Source organism: Jaculus jaculus, chromosome 5 (assembly GCF_020740685.1).
Source record: "Jaculus jaculus isolate mJacJac1 chromosome 5, mJacJac1.mat.Y.cur, whole genome shotgun sequence".
In the NCBI taxonomy this organism is placed as follows: domain Eukaryota; kingdom Metazoa; phylum Chordata; class Mammalia; order Rodentia; family Dipodidae; genus Jaculus; species Jaculus jaculus.
This window is the reverse complement of record NC_059106.1, coordinates 43974933-43995592: the sequence shown is the minus strand read 5'-3', so window position 1 is coordinate 43995592 and position 20660 is coordinate 43974933.

Below are 20660 nucleotides of genomic sequence, written 5' to 3'. Positions count from 1 at the left end.
GAGAAGTCAACACTGAACCAAACTGCTAACACACCTGCCAAGGCTCAGGGAGTGTTGCTAAAGAAGGGGCAGGAAGATTGTCAGAGCCACAGGAGGAGCAGAAATATCCTGAGGCACAGCCCTCCCCAGAGACTTACTGAGGCCCTAATTGCCCCACTGTTGAACATCAAGGACCCTACTGAGGAAGACCCTCAGGGAAATGGGGACAAGGCTAGCAGAGGGGGTGGGAGTGGTATGAGGAGATATAAGACTATAACATTTGTAAAAAATATATATATTAATTTAAAAAACAAATCAAGGGGCTGGAGAGATTGCTTAGTGGTTAAGGCATTTGCCTGTGAAGCCTAAGGACCCAGGTTCAATTCCCCAGAATCCACATAAGCCAGGTGCATATGGTAGGACATGCATCTGGAGTTTGTCTGCAGTGGCTAGAGGCTCTGGCGTGCCCATTCTCTCCCCCCTCCTCTCATAAATAAATAAAATAAAAATAATAAAAAGTTTTTGCTTTAAAAAAACTTCAAATCTAAAACACACCAAGCCAGGTATGATGGCACATGCCTTTAATGCCAGCACTCAGGAGACAGAGGTAGAAGGATCACTGTGAGTTTGAGGTTACATAGTGAATTCCAGTATGCCTCAGGGGAGGGGGGGACAGGGCTGGAGAGATGGCTCAGCAGTTAAGGCGCTTGGTGGCAAAGCCAAAGGACTCAGGTTTGATTCCCCAGTACCCGTGTAAAGCCAAATGTACAAGGTGGTGCATATATCTGGAGTTTGTTTGCAGTAGTTAGAGGCCCTGGCATATCCATTCTCTCTCTCTGTCTCTCTCATTCTCTTTCAAATAAATAAATAAATAAAATATTAATAAAACAAAAAAAAAACAATATGAGTTCCAGGTCTAAAATGAGACTGCTACAAACAAACAAACAAACAAGAAACAGCTCTGGGAGCTCAATGGCTGGACACAATAAAAGAATATTTCTTGTCTAGATTGTATATCCCAGCAGGCTAGCAGGCAATTGTCTTCCACAATTCCACTCAGGGAGTTAGGATGACAGTGTCTCCACCTCATAGTAACCCTTTTTGGAACATATATCTCTGCAGGTCAGTGGCAGAAAAAGAGACTGAAGGTGGTGGGGACATTGGACAGCCACAACCCTTCTGCTCAGTTTCATGGGCCCAGGCTCTCCTCACGGGACACCTGGGACACACCGAGAGAAGCAGCACTTTTCCCCCCTGAGCATTACCTTTATTCTGCCCCTCAAATCCAGGGCTGAACACTTGTCTTTAAGGTACAATCTCGCTGTAGCCGAGGCTAGTCTGGTACTTGCCATGTAGCCCAGGCTGGCCTCTAGTTTGCAATCCTTCTACCTCGGCCTCCCAAGTACTGGTATTACAGTGCTGTGCAGTCATGCCTGGCTGAAAATTCTTGGTCCAGATTTCCATCTTGGGCACAAAAATTGGTGGCTCTGGCATTTTATCCAAAATGTATTTACTTTCTTTCTTCTTGCCTACCCTTAAGACATGAGGAGATAAGGAACTGTATCTCAAGCAACCACAAAACCAGACAAACAGCTAGCCATCTGGCAGTGGGTCTCCAAAGTGGAGAGGTCAAGGAGCAGGTCAAGAAGTGCCCCAGGTGCTCCGAGGCCCTGTGGGTCTGGGTTAGGAGGCTGTCTGCCAAGGAAGCCCAGGTCAGGCTGCTCCAAGGCCAAAGCCTTGTGCCTGGCGGCCCACACCACCATTGATTGGTCCTGGTGCTCTGTGCAGAGCTCGACCAAAAATAACCCAGATATCTTGGAAATGGAGAATGCTGGACTGGAACCTGGCAGTTTGGGGCAGCAATTTTCCCCCTCTGGAGCACACAGCTTGGGAATTTGCCTTAAGAAATCTTTCATTCCTAGATCATCGGTGGGGAAATGGCACTTATTTGTTTAACCTCGAATCAAGCCACAGCCCCCATTTCTGGGCTGCTTGGGAAGAGTTATTTTAAAGTAGCTGAGCAAGCTGAAAAGCCAGGGTCACTCTGCAGTTTTTCCAGAAAGGAGCCAGATTCAGAAAGCTTAAAAAAAAAAGAAGAAACTTTTTTATTGACAACTTCCATAAATATAAACAATACACCAGGATCATAACCCCCACCACAACCTTCTCTTTCCCTCTCCTAAATCCCTCCTCCATTGAATCCCTTCTTCTTCCCAAGTAGTCTCTCTTCTATTTTGATATCATCATTTTCCCAGTGTCCTGCAGCCCAGCATGTGGAGTTTTCAGCAATAGAGTCTTATCATCTAGTTCTGGTGAGCAACCAAGAGTCTTAGCAATAGCCTGTAACATTTGATGGGGGACATCAGGGGACTCCCTGGCTAATAACTCACTGTGAGGAATACCACCCAGGCACTGAATTTTTTCTAATAACAATCTATGGCTTCTAGGTACAGCATTATTCCCATCCACACGATACTTTTGCCCCAACACTCTTTTTTTTTAACACACACACACTAGGTATAAGTAGGTTTCCATATGGTTTATTCATACATCTTAAAGTTTGAGTTACCCTCCTCCCACCCCTTCTCTCTTCCATCCCCTTCCTTTAAGACCATACCCCACCCCCTCTGCCCCGTATTATACCTTCTCCTTACAGGTCTACTATGTTCTCCACTTAAGCACTTACCTCTTGTCTCTTCCTCATAGCTCCTTTATAGCTTCCTGGTCTCTACTAATAACTTTTACTCCAACTCACATGCAAATCTAAGCATTTGAGGCTAGGATCCACATATGAGAAAGAACTTGTGACATTTGACTTTCTGGGCCTGGGTTACCTCACTTAGTATAATCTCCAGATCCATCCATTTCTCTGCAAATTTCATCATTTCATTTTTCTTTATAGCTGAATAAAATTACATTATATACCATATCTTCATTATCTCTGAAAGTTCTTTAATGAACCATAGGGGCTGGAGTGGGGGTGGGGTTGTGGCTTCAGGGGAGGTGGGCTGTCAGGGAATGCAAAGACTGGACCGCTCTTCTGGAAGACTCCGTATTGGCTGGACTGTCTCTGCGGTGGGTTCAAACTTGAGCTGATCTCCGTCCCTGCTGGGGGCTGGGAGTGGGAAGGGACCCTGGAAGATGCCTTTTGAGGTCCACGTAGATAGCTTCATAATCCTCCTGCTGGGTTCCTCTCATTCTTGTCTTGCCATCCTCCACCCCATCTTATGGTAAAAGAACATTTCTTCCCATTTCATTGGCGACCCCAGATATGTGTGTTTCATAGATAGTTCTGCCAATTTTCATGGTGTAAATACTTCCCACAAGGGGTGGGGAGACGATTTGGGGGGTAAAGTACTTGATATGCAAGCATGAGGACCTGAGTTTGGATCCCCAGAACCCATGTCAAGTGCCTGGCATGGCAGCTTGTGCTGGCAGGGGGGTGGCAGTGACAAGGGAGCCCTGGGGCCCGTTGGCCAGCTAGTCTAGCTAAACCGGTGGAGAGCTCTAGGTTCAGTGAGAGACTCCGACTCAGGAATACAATGGAGAGGGGCTGGGAACATGGAGAGGGACTGGTGAAAATGTTGGCCTCTGGCTTTCCCTTGCACCTGCACACACATGTACACAACGCACATGCGTACACATGCATAAACACATTTACACACATGCACACATGAAAATACATTTACATAACACACACATACACATGCAAAAAATAAATACCTCTCACCATTGTCAGTTGTAGACTCCATACCAGTCACCCCTGAGTGTAGAATTGGGAAAATGTGCATACCCTCAGCTTTTTAAAAAAATGAAAATAATATTTTTAATTAATTAAATTAATTTATTTGAGAGAGAGGGAGACAAAGAAAGAGGCAGATAAAAAAGGAGAGAGTGGGCACACCAGGGCCTCCAGCCACTGCAAACTCTAAATGCATGCGCCACCTTGTGCATCTGGCTTATGTGGGTCCTGGAAATTGAACCTGTGTCCTTAGTTTTCACAGGCAAATGCCTAACTGCTAAACCATCTCTCTGGCCCCCTTTAATCCCTTTTAATAGCTGTATACTGTCAACCTCTGCATCTGACAAAGGGTCCCCTGACTAGTGGGTAATAGGCTGTTTTGCTAAGCATGACTGACGGTCAGCCTCCACCAGCCCTGCAGCCAGAAGGGAAACACCTGACGCTGGGCCTGGTGGAACAGAATTGAAATCCCAATCCCAAGTGTGAGGCCAGTCTGGGCCACTCAGTGCCACCCTATTCCAAAACAAAACAGTAAAAAGAGGGCTGGGCGGGGGGGGGGGCGGGGTTGGCTGGAGAGACTGCTTAGCGGTTAAGGCGTTTACCTGCAAAACCAAAGGACCTCAGTTTGATTCCCCAGGACCCTCATAAGCCAGATGCACAAGGTGGCGCATGCATCTGGAGTTTGTTTGCAGTGGCTGGAAGCCCTGCAGTGCCCATTCTCTCTCTCTCCCTCTTTCCCTCTCTCAAATAAATAAATATAAAATATTTTTTAAAAAAGAGGGCTGGGAATTAGCTCAGTGGCGGAGCACATAGGAGCTGGATTCAATCCCTGGGCAAAAAGCAAAGCTAACGCCCGAATCCCGCAGAAGGGGGTTCCCTTGCCGTAGCCGCCTACCCGATAACCCCACCTACTCCCTTCAGTTATGACTGTGAAAGTTCATGTCACTCTTCTACGGTGGAACATGTCACCCAGGGTAACTTGAGTGTGAGTTTCTGGGCCATGGTCCCTTATATTTGGCTCAGAATAAATCATCTTGTTTCCTTTGAAGCAGTATTTTACCTTGACAATAAATAAATAGATAGATTTGGGATATGTAGATTGTGAGTGGCCTTTTCCACATCTAAGTCTTCCAGGCACAGGTTTAGGTAGGAAAGTCAAATAGACACGTGATGGTTCTGTCAAACATCAGCCAGTCCCCTGCTGTCTGGCCACTTGCACACTCGCCACCTTGAGATTTTTGAGGAGATGGAGAGAGGAACGGAATGCTTCTCTAGGAAGTGAGAGGAGTAGGAGATGGGATTCAGTATAAAGGCAATTTGGGAGGAGGAAAGGGGCAGTGGTAGGAGTGACCATGGTATAATGTTTGTATTTATGGAGGTTGTCAATAACATGTTTATTTTTATTTATTTATTTGAGAGTGACAGACAGAGAGAGAGAGAGAAAAAAAAAAAGGCAGAGAGAGAGAGGGAGAATGGGTGCACCAGGGCCTCCAGCCACTGCAAATGAACTCCAGATGCATGTGCCACCTTGTGCATCTGGCATACATGGGAAACCAAGCCTCAAACCAGGGTCCTTAGGCTTCAAAGGCAAGTGCTTAACCACTAAGCCATCTCTCCAGTCTCTCCCTATAAAAAATATTTTATTTATTTATTTATGAGAGAGAAAGAGATAGATAGAAAGAGGATAGGCATGCTGGGGCCTCTAGCCACTACATCCGAACTCGAGACACATATGCCCCCTTGTGCATCTGGCTTACATGGGTTCTGGGGAATCAAACCCGGGTCCTTAGGCTTTGCAGGCCAATGCTATAACTGCTAAGCCATTTCCCCAGTTATGTTTAAATTTTTTAAGTGTTTTCTAGGAGACTTTCAAGTTTTCTTTATTGCTTAGTACCTGACAACCTTTCATGCTATAATCCCATATCTGGAAATGTAAGAATTTGACTTGACATTAATATCAAAATAAGAAGAATCTTACATATGAAGATGGCCACAGCAATGTTGTTTATAATAATAAAGAATTTAAAAATTTAGTATTGATATATCCCTAAATGAGAGATTGGATAAATGAACAATGGTGTTTACTAGATACATGTTAGATAGACTTTTAAAAATATTTTATTTGAGAGAGGCAGAGAGAGAGAGAGAGGGAGAGAATGAGCATGCTAAGGCTTCTAGCTACTGCAAATGAACTCCAGTCACACGTGCCACCTTGTGCATCTGGCTTACTTGGGTAATGGGGAATTGAACCTGGGTCCTTAGACTTCACAGGCAAGTGCCTTAACTGCTAAGCTATCACTCCAGCCCCCTAGATAGACATTTTAAAAAGTGATTACATTGACTTTGTGGTAACAGAGAAATTAAAAAATATTTTTATTTATTTATTTGCAAGCAGAAAGAGATAAAAGAGAGACAGAGAGAATGTGCATACCAGGGCCTCCAGGCACTGCAAACGAACTCCAGATGCATGTGCCACCCTTGTGCATTTGGCTTTACATGGGTACCAAGGAATCAAATCTAGGTTGTTAGGTTTTGCAGGCAAGTGCCTTAGCTGCTGAGCCATCTATCCAGGCCCAGAATTTTTTTGTTTTTGAGGGAAGGATTCACTGTAATTCAGGCTGACTTGGAACTCACTCTGTAGCTGAGGTTGGCCTAAAACTCATGGTGATCTCTTGAGTGCTTAGATTACAGGTGCGAGCTTCCATGCCCAGCTATGAAATTCAGATTTTTTTCCCTGTGTGTTTGTGTATGTGTGCTTATGTGCAAGTTCATGTGTGAATGCAGGTTCACACATGCCAGGGTGCATGGGTGGAGGTCGACCTCACTTTGCAGCAGGGTTTCTTTCTTTGGATTCTCACTCTACTGTTGTTCTTTGCTAGGCTTGCCATGTGCTTCCCCTTTCACCATAGGCATGCTGGGATCACAGAAGCCTGCCACAGCTTCTGGCTCTTTATGTGTGGTCTTGGGAAATGAGCTCCAGTGGTACTCTGGATTGATCAGCAAGTGCTCTATCCACAGTGCAATGTGCCCAGTCTCAAAATAAGATTTAAATATGTTAATTTATTTATTGGCAAGAGAAAGAGAGGGAGAGAGAGAGTGCACACCAGGACCTCTTGCCACGACAAAGGAGCTCCAGATGTGTGCACCACTTTGTGCATCTGGCTTTATGTGGGTACTGGGGAATCAAGCATGAGCCATCAAGGCTTTGCAAGCAAGTGCCCTTAACCACTGAGCCATCTCCCCAGCCCTGAAAAAAATTTAATAAATGTAAAAGTGTAAAATAAAAAGTGACAACAGCAAAAGCTCTATACCCACGAATCCATAACAAAAGAAGACAGCAAAATGGTCATGGACAACAGACCCATGGGTGATTTATAATTTTTTTCTCTGTGTTTTTTTAATAACAAGCATGAATAACATATAAAGATTAATTATACTTTAAAAATATCTTTTTTCTTATCTTGAAGGTCATATTTTTGGTAAAACAATATGAATAAGAAAAAGAAGAAAATAAACACGCTAACATTTCATGTATTTCCTTCCAGTCCTTTCTCCACGCATATTTCCACAACTATAAATAGATACTCTTTTGACTAGGGAAGAAAAATCCCAAGGAATTTTGGAGGCATTCTCCCTAGCTCAGAGGACCCAGTTCCCTGGAAGTTGCCTACAGGTCTGGGAAGTCAGACTGTTGGGACCAGAGATGAGGCTTGTTTAGGGTCCTGACTAATGTGAGCCCACCACCTTCCGGCCCTGGGACAGGATGCTGACTCAGCCCTTGAAGAGACCCTGGTCCAGCCTCCTCGAGTGACCTCTGTGTGATCGATCAGTTTGCTAATTACTCCTGACCTTTCCAGAGTCCTCTGATTCTACCCAGCGGGATGTTTCTGCTCAGTGCTTTGGCTTGGTGCTCATTGTCTCCCATGGGGGCTTTTCCATCTGGGCTCACCGAGTTGGTCAGTCAGTAGCAGGGTGGCCAGGCATGGTAGTGCACCTCTGTAGTGCTAGTACTTGGGAGGCCGCAGCAGGATTGCTGCAAGTTTGAGGTCAGCCTGGGTTACATATGAGGCTTTCTTTTTTTTACTTTTTTCAATTTATTTATTTGAGAGAGAGAGAGAGGCAGATAGAAAGATAGAGAGAATGGGTGTGCCAGGGCCTTCAAGCCACTGCAAATGAACTCCAGAAGCACGTGCCACCTTGTGTATCTAGCTTACCTAGGTACTGGGGAATTAAATCTTGGTTCTTTGGCTTTATAGGAAAGCACCTTAACCACTAAGCCATCTCTCCAGCTCCATAGGAAGTTTTATGCCAGGTTGGGCTATCGAGTAAGAGTTTATTTCAAAGAAATACAGCTTGGGCCCTGGATATATATACATAGGTGACTATGCATGAATGATATGAGGGGTCTGTTGGATCCTGCATGCCTTGTTCTGCTCAGGTGGGTGGGAACAATGCTATGAGCCTCTGCTGGGATCCCCCTGAGAATGCACTGGCGCCAGCCAGTGGTCTTCCAGGGGCTGTGGAGTCATTTGTCCCTGCAGGCCAGCCAGCTGGCCCCTGAGGCCCCAGGATGTGTTCTTTTGCTCTTCCTGGGAAAGGCATCACTCTGAGGTCCCCACCTCAGAGTAGGGATGGGGCCACCTTGTGTCTGGTAGCCTGTCCTCAGCCTCTGACGGTGGTACCCTCTTGCCACTCTAGTGCCATCCCCACAGTGGTTTACCTCTGCCTACCATGAAATGCCATGATCCGGAGTGTCTCTGTCTCTGTCCACACTCTTACTTTTTGCCCACCCCGTCCCAGCAGCTCACTGGTGAACAGAGCCGCGTTTCTCTCTTGGTCAGAGGTAAACATGAATCAGGAGCCCCTGAGGTTTGCTGAGAGCGGACTGTTTCCACTTAGAAGGCAAAACAGGTTAAGCTGCCTGGCTCTCTTTGCTGGGTCAGGGTGAGGACATGGGTGGGGAGGGTGGACTGAGGACCAAGCCAGAAGTGGGAGGGTAATGCCGGAGGTTCAGGGATGGCCATTTGAATCTTCTCTGGTGCCCAGTATGGTGTCCAACAATAGGAAGGGCTTTTTCAGCATTAGCATGCTACATTCATTTTCCTAAGCACCCAGGGAGCAGTGCAAAAAGATACCATCTTTTTGTTATTTGGTGATGGGAAGGTCTCATTTTCCAAATGCCAAAATCCATCCAAGAAACATTTGCTAGGAATTCTAGTGTGTCAAATATATGTTTTAAGCTGTTTATTGACAACTTTCATAAATATAGATAATATGCTATGACCATGATCCCCTCCCACCAACCTCCATTTTCTACATCCTGAATTCCTTCTTCTTTCCAACTAGTCTTGCTTTTTTTTTTTTTTTTTTTTTTGGTGTGTGTGTCATCAGTTTTTCCTCCAATTATACAGGTCTTGTGTAGGTAGCATCAACCACTGTGAGGTCATGAATATCAAGGCCACTTTGTGTGGATGACAGCCCTCCCCTGCCTTTGGCTCTTACGTTCTTTCAGTTACCTCTTCTGCAATGGATCCTGAGCCTTGGAGGGCGTGGTAGAGATTTCTCACTTAGTGCGGACCACTCCATTGTCACTTCTTCTCAATACTTTGGTGAGTTTTGAGTCACCCCAGTGGTCACCACCTAAAGAGAAAAGCTTCTTTAACCAAAAGAGAGAGTAGCATTAATATAGGGGCATCAGCAAAAGCATTTAGAGAGCAGTTTGATTGGAGCTTTTGATTAGGTTTTCAGTAGCTGGCAGGAATTCCCACCTAGGGAGTTGGCTTCAAGTCCAATCAGAGAGCAGTTGATTTCCCCCATAGCAGACTGTTGCAGTCAGGTTTGCATTGCTAGTAGAAATCACCCCACCACCAAGAGCAGCTTGTGGGAAAAAGAGGTTTATTTTGGCTCACAGTCTCGAGGGGGAAGCTCCATGATGGCAGGGAAAATGATGGCATGAGCAGAGGGTGGACATCACACCCTGGCCCACATAAGGTGGACAACAGGAATAGGAGAGTGTGGCAAACACTAGCAAGGGGAAACTGGCTATAACACCCACAAGTCTGCCCCCAATAATACATTCCCTTTAGGTTTGTAGGCAGACACCTTAACCACTAAGTCATCTCTTCAGCCCCCAAACTCTCTCTTTTTTATTAGGTAGAAAAGAAGTGTGCTTCCATATTTGACTGTTTTCATTTCTAGTTGTTTTTTTTTTTGTTTGTTTGTTTGGTTGGTTTTTTTTGTTTTTCGAGGTAGGGTCTCAGTCTAGCCCAGGATGAGCTGGAATTCACTATGGAGTCTCAGGGTGGCCTCAAACTCACGGCAATCCTCCTACCTCTGCCTCCCAAGTACTGGGATTAAAGGCGTGCGCCTGGCTCCATTTCTAGTTTTTAAAATAAAAATTTGGGGCTAAGGAGGCAGCTCAGCAGTTAGAAGCACTTGCTTACAAAGCTTGCTGGCCCAGATTCAATTTCCCGCCCATCCATGTAAAGCCAGATGCAAAGTGCCCAATGTGTCTGTGATCCCAGCGCACCTGTGACAATGGGAAGCAGATCAGGAGAATACACAGTTAGCAGGCTAGTTCCTCGTACCCCTGCTGCTGGCTTGGGGAAGGCTGGACTCTGTATGCTACAAAAGAAGGCCTTTTGCTCTGGCTTCCTGATTGACTGGCTCCTGGGTCTTCAAATCAATGTTCCCCTGAGCCAGAGGGTGCATGGGCCACTGTGAGAGCTGGCTTCTTGTCCCTGGCTCCCTAGCTTCCTGACTCTTAGTTCCTCAACCCCTGGTTCCTGTGCTGAAGAGTGCATGCAAGTGAAGTAAGAAGGCCAGAGCTCCCAGTTCCCCACCTCCCAGCTCTCCAGGTGTCTTTGATGTACTTGCCTTCTCCACAATCTGCACATCTGTTGTTACAACTCCATCCTACTCCAATATGGTTTATATTTTTAAATAGAATACTCACCAAAGATCCTACAAGGACAAACAGTTGCTTCCTCCTCAAAGAAATAAGGTTTTTAATCCAAGATGGGTAGACAAAACACAAAACAACCAATGAAAGTCCAAAAACAGAAAAATCCCCACCAAGGATGCCTAGTCCCACAATGGAAGCCTCCAGTGAAATCATAGAGAAAACAACAGAAATTGATTCCCACAATGAAAACACAGCAAGCTATGTGAACCCAATCAAAAGAATTGCTGAACTGGAAGCAAAGGATCAAAAAACCAACAATCACATAAATGAAATTGAGCAGAATCATCTCTTAGAGCACTCAGCTTTTGTCACTAGGCTTAACTTAATTGCATAAAACTAGAGAATCCTCAAAAGAGAGATAACTTAATTGAAGGTGAGTTGACAAATAGAAGGTCTTAATAGTCAGCTGATTAAGCTTAATGAAGACATGATCAAATGCAAGAATGAATTCCAGGAAGCATCAAGAAAATCAAACCTTGCCAGGCGCGGTGGCGCACGCCTTTAATCCCAGCACTTGGGAGGCAGAGGTAGGAGGATCGCCGTGAGTTCGAGGCCACCCTGAGACTACACAGTGAATTTCAGGTCAGCCTGGGCTAGAGCGAGACCCTACCTCAAAAAACAAAAAATAAAAAAAAAAGAAAATCAAACCTCGAACTGAAAGTTTACTTCAAAAAAGAGATGGACATTATGAAAAAAAAAAAAACAGAAAAAAAAATCAAATAGAGCTTTAAAAAAAACCTCTCTAGAACCCCTCTCTAACACAGTCAGTCGTGTGGAAGACAGAATCTCTGAGATGGAAAACAAGACAGAAGAAATTGATTGGGAGTCCAAGAAGTTTGCTAAGTTCAAAAATTCATGTGAACAGAATACAAGGGAACTGTGGGATATACTAAAATAACCAAATATCTGGATCATGGATATACAAGAAGGGGAAGAAATCCAGGCCAGAGACAGAGAACATATTCAAAACTATTGGAGAAATTTTCCTAATTTTGCAAGAGAGGCCCATCCAGATATAAGAAGCCCAAAGTACACCAAACAGACAGGACCAAAGAAAAAACTCTCCAAGACACATTATAGTTAAAACTCTTAATAAAAACAAAGAGAGTGCTAAAAGCAGCAAGAGAGAAACAACTCACTACATACAAAGGCAATCCCATCAGAAGTACCTTAGATTTCTCAGTGGAAACCCTGACAGATAGAAGGGTCTGTAGTGGAGAACTTCAAAGTTTAAAAAAATACTATGGCTTCCAACCCAAACTACTATACCCAGTGAAGGTACCCCTCATAATAGAAGGTGAAAGGAAAACATTCCATGAAAAAGTCAGCTCTATGATTATATGAACACAAAGGCAAACCTACCTAGAATACTTCAAGGAATAATCCACATAGAAGACTCAAGTAACCAATTTTAAGAGCCTACAAGAAGATAACAGTAACCAAAACTAGAGCAGACTAAAAAGTACAAAGCCTAGGAAAGCATCAAACCCCATAAAGCACCCCATCATGGCAAGGATTAAATTGAACCTCACAGTTATAACCTTAAATATTAATGGTCTAAACTCACTCATCAAAAGACACAAATTAACAGGGTGGATCCGATATGTGGACCCTTCCATCTGTTGTCTTCAAGAAACCCACCTCACCACTAAAGCCAGATACCTCCTCGGGGTGAAAGGATGGAAAAATGATATTCCAAGCAAATAGAAATAAGAAACAAGCAGATGTTGCTATATTAATATCTGAGAGAATAAACATCAAACCAAAAGTAATCAAAAAGTACAAAGAAGGCTACTTGTTACTCATCAGGGGAATGATCCAACATGACAACATCACAATCATAAATTTATATGCACCAAATACAGGTGTACCACAATTTTTTTCTTTTCAATTTTTTTTTAAAATTTTTATTTATTTATTTATTTGAGAGCGACAGACACAGAGAGAAAGACAGATAGAGGGAGAGAGAGAGAATGGGCGCGCCAGGACTTCCAGCCTCTGCAAACGAACTCCAGACGCGTGCGCCCCCTTGTGCATCTGGCTAACGTGGGACCTGGGGAACCGAGCCTCGAACCGGGGTCCTTAGGCTTCACAGGCAAGCGCTTAACCACTAAGCCATCTCTCCAGCCCATCTTTTCAATTTTTTATTAACAACTTCCATAATTGTAAACAATATCCCATGGTAATGCCCTCCCTCTCTTCACTTTCCACTTTTAAATTCCATTCTCTATCATTTCCCCTCCCCCTGTCAATCAGTCTCTCTTTTATTTTGATGTCATCATCTTTTCCTCCTATTATGATGGTCTTGGGTAGGTAGTATCAGGCAGTGTGACATCATGAATATTCAGGCCATTTTGTGTCTGGGGGGAGCACGTTATAAGGAGTCCTACCCTTCCTTTGGCTCTCACATTCTTTCCACCAGCTCTTCTGCAATAGACCCTGAGCCTTGGAAGGTGTGATCGAGATATTGCAGTGCGGAGCATTCCTGTCACTTCTTTCCAGCACCATGATGCCTTCTGAGTCATTCCAAGGCCACTACCATCTGAAAAGAGAAGATTTTACAGAAGATCGGTCATCTGTAGCGAGGATCCACTTATAAGAGAGAACATGTGACATTAGGCTTTCTAGGCCTGGGTTACCTCACTTAGTATAATCCTTTCCAGGTCCATCCATTTTCCTGCAAAGTTCATAACTTCATTTTTCTTTACTGCTGAATAGGACACCATTGTATAAATGTGCCATATCTTCATTATCCAGTCATCAGTTGAAGGACATCTAGGCTGGTTCCATTTCCCAGCTATTGTGAATTGAGCAGCAATAAACATGGTTGAGCAAGTATCTCTAAGGTAATGAGATGAGTCTTTAGGATATATGCCTAGGAGTGCTATAGCTGGGTCATATTCTATTTTTAGCTGTCTTAGGAACCTCCACACTGATTTCCAAAATGGCTGGACCAGGTTGCATTCCCACCAACAGTGTAGAAGTGTTCCTCTTTTTCCACATCCTTACCAGCATTTATGGTCGTTTGTTTTCATGGTGGTAGCCAATCTGACAGAAGTGAGATGGAATCTCAACGTAATTTTAATCTGCATTTCCCTGATGACTAGGGATGTAGAACATATTTTTAGATGTTTATATGTCATCTGTATTTCTTCTTTTGAGAACTCTCTATTTAGTTCCATAGCCCAGTTTTTAATTGGCTTGTTCAATTTCTTATTGTTTAATTTTTTTAGTTCTTTGTATATCCTAGATATTAATCCTCTATCAGATGTATAGCTGGCAAAGATTTTTTCCCATTCTGTAGGTTGCCTCTTTGCTTTATTCACAGTGTCCATTGCTGTACAAAATCTTTATAATTTCATGAGGTTCCCGGCGGTTAATCTGCGATTTTATTGCCTGAGCAACTGGGGCTAAATTCAGGAAGTCTTTGCCAAGACCAATATGTTTAAGGGTTCACCTACTTTTTCCTCTAGCCGTTTCAGAGTTTCAGGTGTGATGTTAGGGTCTTGAATCCATTTGGTCTTAATTCTTGTGCATGGAGAGAGAGAAGAATCTATTGTCATCCTTCTACAGATACACATCCAGTTTTCCCAGCACTATTTGCTGAAGAAGCTGTCTTTACTCCAATGAGTATTTTTGGCATTTTAATCAAATATCAGGTGGCTATAGCTACCTGGACTTACATCTGGGTCCTCTATTCTGTTCCATTGATTAACATGTCTGCTTTTATGCCAGTACCATGCTGTTTTTGTTACTATGGCTCTGTAGTATAGGCTAAAATCAGGTATGGTGATACAACCAGCCTTGTTTTTTTTTTCAGCCTTGTTTTTGTTGCTCAGCATACTTTTAGATATTCAAGATTTTTTGTGATTCCAGATGAATTTTTGGATTGTTTTTTCCACGAAGAATGCCATTGGAATTTTTTTCTCAATTTTTATTAACATTTTCCATGATTATAAAAAATATCCCATGGTTATACCCTCCCTCCCCCCCACTTTCCCTCTTGAAATTCCATTCTCCATCATATCCCCTCCCCATCTCAATCATTCTACTTACATATATACAATACCAACCTATGCCATTGGAATTTTGATGGGGATTGCATTAAATGTGTAGATTGCTTTTGGTAAGATTGCCATTTTCACAATATTGATTCTTCTGATCTAAGAACAAGGGATGTTTTTCCATTCCCAGGGTCTTCTGCAATTTCTCACTTGAGTGTTTTAAAGTTTTCATTGTAGAGATCCTTCACTTCCTTGGTTAGGTTTATTCCAAGGTACTTTATGTTATTTTATTTTTTGATGCAGTTATGAATGGGAGTGATTCTCTGATTTCATCCTCTGTGTGTTTGTTGTCAGCATATAGGAAAGCTACTGATTTCTGTGTATTTATTTTGTATCCTGCTCCATAGCTATAGGGGTTTATCAGCTCTCACAGTTTGCTGGTACACTCTTTAGGTTCCTTGATATATAGAATTAGGTCATCTGCAAATAATGATAACTTGATCTCTTCCTTTCAAATTTGTATCCTTTTTATGCATGTCTCTTGCCTTATTGCTATGGCTAAGACTTCCAGTACTATATTAAATAAAGGGTCAGTGGACACCCTTTTCTTGTTCCTCATTTTAGTGGAAAAACTTGCAGTTTTTCCCCATTTAGTAATATGTTGGCTGTAGGCTTGTCATAAATAGCCTTTATTATATTGAGATATCTTCCTTCTATTCCCAGTCTTTGTAGTACTTTTATCATGAAGCAATGTTGGATTTTGTAAAATGCTTTCTCTGCATATAATGAGATGATCCGTGATTTTTGTCCTTCAGTTCCATGTATATAATGCATTACATTTATCAATTTGCATGTGTTGAACCATCCCTGCATCTCTGGGATAAAGCCTACTTGGTTGGGGTGAATGATCTTTCTGAAATATTCTTGTATTGTGTTTGCCAATATTTTGTTGAGGATTTTTGCATCTATGTTCATGAGGGAGATTGGTCTGTAATTTTCTCTTTTTTTGTTCTATCTTTGCCTGGCTTTGGCATCAGGGTGATGCTGGCTTCATAGAAGGAGTTTGGTAGGATTCCTTCTTTTCCTATTTTGTTGATAAGCTTAAGAAGCAATGGTATTAGTTCTTCCCTGAAGGTCTGGAAAAATTCACCAGTGAATCCATCTGGGCCTGGACTTTTTTTAGTTGGGAGATTTTTGATAACTGCTTGGATATCCATACTTGTTTGAGGTCTATTTGAGTGATTAATCTCAGTTTGATTTAATTTAGGTAGGTCATATAAATCAAGGAATTCATCCATTTCCTTCAGATTTTCATACTTAGTGGAGTATGTTCTTATAGTATATCCCTATGATTTTTTAAAAATTTCTCTGGTGTCTGTTGTGATGCTGCTGCCTTTTTCATCTCTAATTTTATTAATTTGTGTCTCTTCTCTCTTCCTTTTGGTCAGATTTGCTAAGGGTTTATCAATCTTGTTTATCCTTTCAAAGAACCAATTCTTTGTTTCATTGATTCTTTGTTTTTTTTGTTTGTTTTTTTTTTGGTTTCTATTTCATTAATTTCTACCATAATCTTTATTATTTCTTTCTGTCTACTGATTTTTGGTTTGCCTTGCTCTTCTTTTTCCAAGGCTTTAAGGTGAAGCATTAGGTCATTTACTTGAGACCTTTCTAATTTCTTAATATAGACATTTGAAGCTATAAACTTACCTCTTAGGACTGCCTTCATTGTGTCCCAGAGGTTTTGGTATGTTGTGTTCTCATTATCATTTGACTCTATGAATTTTTTTTATTTCCTTCTTGATTTCTTCATTGACCCATTCATCATTTAGTAGTGTATTGTTTAGTTGCCATGATTTTGTGTATGCTCTATAGCTTTTCTTGCTCTTCACACTTGTAGTTTGATTTTCCATGTGCTGCTGAAAAGAATGTGTATTCTGCAGCATTTGGATGAAATGTACTGTATATATCTGCTAGGTCCATTCTACGACCTCATTTAATCCAGATGCCACTCTGTTTATTTTTTGCTGGGATGACCTGTCAATTGGTGAGAATGGGGTGTCAAAATCATCCACTACAAATGTGTTTGGTGTTATCTGTGACCTTAGTTCTAATAGTGCTTCTTTTATGAAGTTGGGAGCCCCCATGTTAGTTGCACATATGTTTAGGATTTTAATGTCCTCCTATAGGAGTGTGCCTTTAATCAATATAAAGTGACCTTCCTTATCTTTCCTAAGTAATGTTGGACTGAAGTCTACCTTGTCAGATATTAGGATAGCAACTTCTGCTTGTTTTCTGGGTCCATTTGCTTGAAGCACTGTTTTCCAACCTTTCACCCTAAGATAATGTCCATCCTTTGTAGGAAGGTGAGTTTCTTGGAGGCAAAAAATTGAAGGATCCTTCTGTTTAACCCAGTCTGCAAACCTATGTCTTTTGGTTGGGGCATTGAGGCCATTGATATTAAAAGATATTATTGAAAGGTGTGTATTTATGTTTGCCATTTTTTTGTAGTTCTTCTGGTTTTACCTTTGCTCTCTTATATTAGCTAGTATTTGAGTATGGTTTGCTTTTTCCAGGTTCCTTATATGTGTGCTTTTCTTTCTCTTGAGCATGGAGGGTTCTTTCAAGTATTTTATGTAGAGCTGGTTTTGTCTTCAAATATTCCTTTAGTCTGCTTTTGTTGTGGAATGTCCTTACTTCTCTGTCTATTTGAATACATAGCTTTGCAGGGTAAAGTAACCTTGATTGACAGTTGTTATCTTTTAGAACTTGGAATACATCACTCCAAGTCCTTCTGGCTTTTAAAGTTTGTGTTGAGTAATCTGCTGTAATCCTGATGGGCTTGCCTTTGTAGGTAAGTTGATTTTTCTCTCTAACTGCTTTCAATATTTTTCTTTGGTTTGTGTGTTTGGAAGTTTGATTATAATATGGTGAGGAGAGGTTCTTTCCAGGTTTTGTCTGGCTGGGGTTCTAAAGGCTTCCTGTATCTGCATTGGCACCTCTTTCTCAATTTGGGGGAAATTTTCTTCTGTGATTTAGTTGAAAACGCCTACTATGCCTTTGGCATGAAATTCTTCTCCTTCTACTATTCCCTGAATTCTTATGTTTGATCTTTTCATAGTTTCACAAATGTCTTGAAATTCCCATTCATACTTTCCTATTAGTGTGTCTTTCTCTTTGTTGGGCTGTATTAGATCTGCCACCTGATCTTCTAGCTTAGATATTCTGTCCTCTCCTCATCCATTCTACTGGTGAAATTTTCTACAGTGTTTTATTTCATTAACTGTGTTATTCATTTCTAGTAATTCTGACTGGTTTTTCTTTAGTATTTCTATTTCCTTATTTATGTCTTGTATTGACCTCTTTATTTCATTAAATTGGTGTCCTGTGTCTTCTTTGATTCCTTTGATTTCCTCTTTGACTTCTTTGAGCATATTTGTAATCATTCTTTTGAAATATTTCTCAGGCATTTCCTCTAACTCATGCTCACTGGAGGTCATTTCTGATGCATTAATACTTTTTGGTGGATTTATATTGTCTTGATTTTTGGTGTTTCTTGTGCTATAATGTATATATTTTTGCATCTTTGATTAATTTAATGCTTGGGTTTTCTAGTTAGCTGCAGTATTATTAGATGTATCAATCAATCTGTTGTTATATATTCTCAGGGGAGGAGCTTAAGGTGCTAGGTGTGGCTCTTAATACTCTCAGAATATCTGCAAAAGTGACCCTAGGTGTTGGGTTTGCATGCTATGAGAATGTTCAAGTAGGCTGAGTGGAACAAAATATAGGCAGATTCTAAAATTTAACTAAACCATGTACACATTGAATAAAAAACAGCACAGAGTATTTATGCAAGAGTAGGTATTATGACAACCAGATCATCTATCAAAGTCACTATCCCTTAGGTTGTGTGGTGCCCACACCCTTAATCCTGTCAACTAGGAGCTTAAGATTTCTGGTCTGTTGAGGTTTCCAAGTCAGCTTGTGACCAAGTGAGACCCTTCCCTGGTGTAATCCCACTTACCTTTTGGGATGATTTTAGTCTCAGTTATGCTGCACTCCTGCTTGGGTCCCTCTTTGGTGCACTGTGGGTTCAAGACGGCTTGCTGGCTCATTGGATTGCTGCTCTGGTCACCAGTGCTGGGTGCTGTGAAGTCCCTTCCCCTGGTCTCTGGTGCTTGCTGGCACTTTGCTGGCACTTGTGCTTGCAGTGGGGGGGGGAGGCTGTGGATGGTGGCTGTAGTTCTCCTGCTGGTCCACGTGATCCTCTACCTCATGATCTGCTCCTCTGTTGTTTGCTGAGGTTCTCCCTTCATGTTTCTTGAATTTGCAAAGAGCTACAGTATGAGTGGAAAATCCCTTCACCGCCGGGCCTTGAAGCTGTGGCCCTGCGGACATTGTGCCGCACGGCTGGAGCCATGTCTGCTGGCCTGCGTGGGCTCTGGATGCTCTGGATCTCTCCTACTTCTCTGCTGCCATTGGTAATTTCTTATACACCTCACTTTTTAGTAAACGAGTGTATTTTGATGGGTTTTTTTTTTTTTTTTTTTTTTGGCTTTTTCTTCCCCTAGGCTGCTTTGGTGTGGTTCCTATGCTGCCATCTTAACTGGAAGTCCACCACAGTTCTTTTTAAACAAAACCTACTGGTGAACAAAACAGAAATAAACACCAACACCACCTGTGGTGGTTTGATTCAGGTGTCCCCCATTGTTGCAGTCAGGTTCCCATTGCTGGCAGAATTCACCAGACCAAGAACAGGTTGTGGGAAAAAGAGGTTTATTTTGGCTTACAGGCTCGAGAGGAAGCTCCACAATGGCAGGGAAAAACAATGGCATGAACAGAGGGTAGACATCACCTGCTGGCCAACATAAGGTAGACCATAGCAACAGGAGTGTGTGCCAATCACTGGTAAGGGGAAACTGCTGTAACACCCATAAGCCCTACCCCAAAAAGATACTCCCTCCAGGAGGCATTAATTTCCAAATCTCTATCAGCTGGGAACATAGCATTCAGAACACCTAAGTTTATAGAGGACACCTGAATCAAATGGCCACACCCATAAACTTGGCGTTCTGAATGCCAGCTGATGGAGATTTGGGGGATTAATGTCTCCTGGAGGCAGTGTATTGTTAGGAGCAGGCTTATGTGTTATAGCCAGTGTCCTCTTGTCAGTGTTTGGCACACTCTCCTGTTCCTGTTGTTCACCTGATGTTGGCCAGGGGGTGATGTCCACCCTCTGCTCACGCCATCATTTTCCCTGCCATCATGGAGCTTCCACCTTGAGCCTGTAAGCCAAAATAAACTTTTTTTCCCACAAGCTGGTCTTGGTTGGGTGATTTCTTTTTCTTTCTTTCTTTCTTTTTTTAATTTTTATTTATTTATTTGAGAGCAACAGATAGAAAGACAGAGAAAGAGGGAGGGAGGGGGAGAGAGAGAGCGAATGGGCATGCAAGGGCCTCCAGCCACTGTAAATGAACTCCAAATGCATGTGCCACCTTATGCATCTGGCTTACATGGGTCCTGGGGAATTGAACCTTGAACCAGTGTCCTTAGGTTTCACAGGGAAGTGCTTAACCACTAAGCCACCTCTCCAGCCCTTGGTTGGGTGATTTCTATCAGCAATGAGAACCTGACTACAATAGTGATGTTGGTACCAAGAGTGGCATTGCTGCTAGACACCTGACTGTGTGACTTTGGGTGAAACTGCTACCTGTTCATCTTCAATTGAGAGATTACAACCACTGAGATTGAGCCATCTGATCTGCACTGGGACAACAGAAAGAATGTAGACTCTTTTGAAGGGGCCCAAATGCTCAAGGAGTGTCCTGTTCTTCAAAGTCTGTTTTATTCTCCCTGGATTAACAAATTGGCACCCTACCTAGTATTATGGAGTATAAGAAATGCAGGAAAGAGAGGGCTATTGAATTTGCAACACAGTCTTGTGTTTTGGAAATGGCCATGGGCAGTGTGA